The sequence below is a fragment of the Tiliqua scincoides genome, chromosome 7 (assembly GCF_035046505.1).
Source record: "Tiliqua scincoides isolate rTilSci1 chromosome 7, rTilSci1.hap2, whole genome shotgun sequence".
Classification (NCBI taxonomy): Eukaryota; Metazoa; Chordata; class Lepidosauria; order Squamata; family Scincidae; genus Tiliqua; species Tiliqua scincoides.
In genome coordinates, this window is record NC_089827.1 from 6,658,744 (window position 1) to 6,659,694 (window position 951).

General features: G+C 45.3%; 1 pseudogene; it reads left to right on the top strand.

The window, feature by feature from the left end:
• Positions 1–595: 595 nt before the first annotated feature.
• Positions 596–714, top strand: LOC136658142 (5S ribosomal RNA; annotated as a pseudogene).
• The last annotated feature ends 237 nt before the right edge of the window (positions 715–951 follow it).

A 951-nucleotide genomic window follows, 5' to 3' on the forward strand; every position in this document is an offset into this window, starting at 1 on the left:
AGAGCGAGATCCGGGGGGGGGGGGGGAAATGTGTAAAAATAAATCAAAGGCAGATTTGCTCTTAGACTACATCACTGAGTTGATGGAACACACTCCCCACCAGAACTGCAGCTGACGTACTTTCCTGATCAAAGGAACCTGGGGGATCAAGGTTCTCATACATTCTTCCAAGCCCATGTGAGCTTCAGTGGAGAACAGTTCCCACCTCCCTCCCTGCAGCAGGCTGCAATACATTTACTACCATCTAATGTCCCCCGTTACACAGCTAGAATGGTACAAAGGGGGTTTGGCACAAATAAGACACCATCATGCATACAGACCACTGGTCTGTATTGCTCTGAAATGGGCAATCACCAATTTCCTGCTTTTTGCATTCTGAAAGCTCAGAGTAAGGCTTCATAACATGAAATAAAATCATTTTTGTTCTCCAGCTCAGTGGTTCTCACACACTTCACACCGGAACCCACTTTTTTAGAATGAGAATCTGTCAGGACCCATCGGAAGTGATGACATTGACATCATCAAGCAGTAAAATTTTTAGCAATCCTAGGCTGCAATCCTACCCACACTTACCCAGGAGTAAGTCCCATTGACTATCACTGATAAAAGAACCCTGCACATGCCTGATCTCGTCTGATCTCAGAAGCTAAGCAGGGTCAGGCCTGGTTAGTACTTGGATGGGAGACCACCTGAGAGTACCAGGTGCTGTAGGCTTATACCATAGTCTTTTGAGACTGAAGGTTGCCAGCCAGTAGCTTGTTCAAAGTAGAGGTCTGTAACATTTCTCCAAATGCAGTCACATACCATGGGAGCATCAAGTCTAATAGATTAAAAATAAAATATTGAAATGAATGGAGACCCACCTGAAATGGGCTCACGACTCACCTAGTGGGTCCTGACCCACAGTTTGAGAAACACTGCTCTAGCTCTTCGGAGAGGTTTGTATGTAAA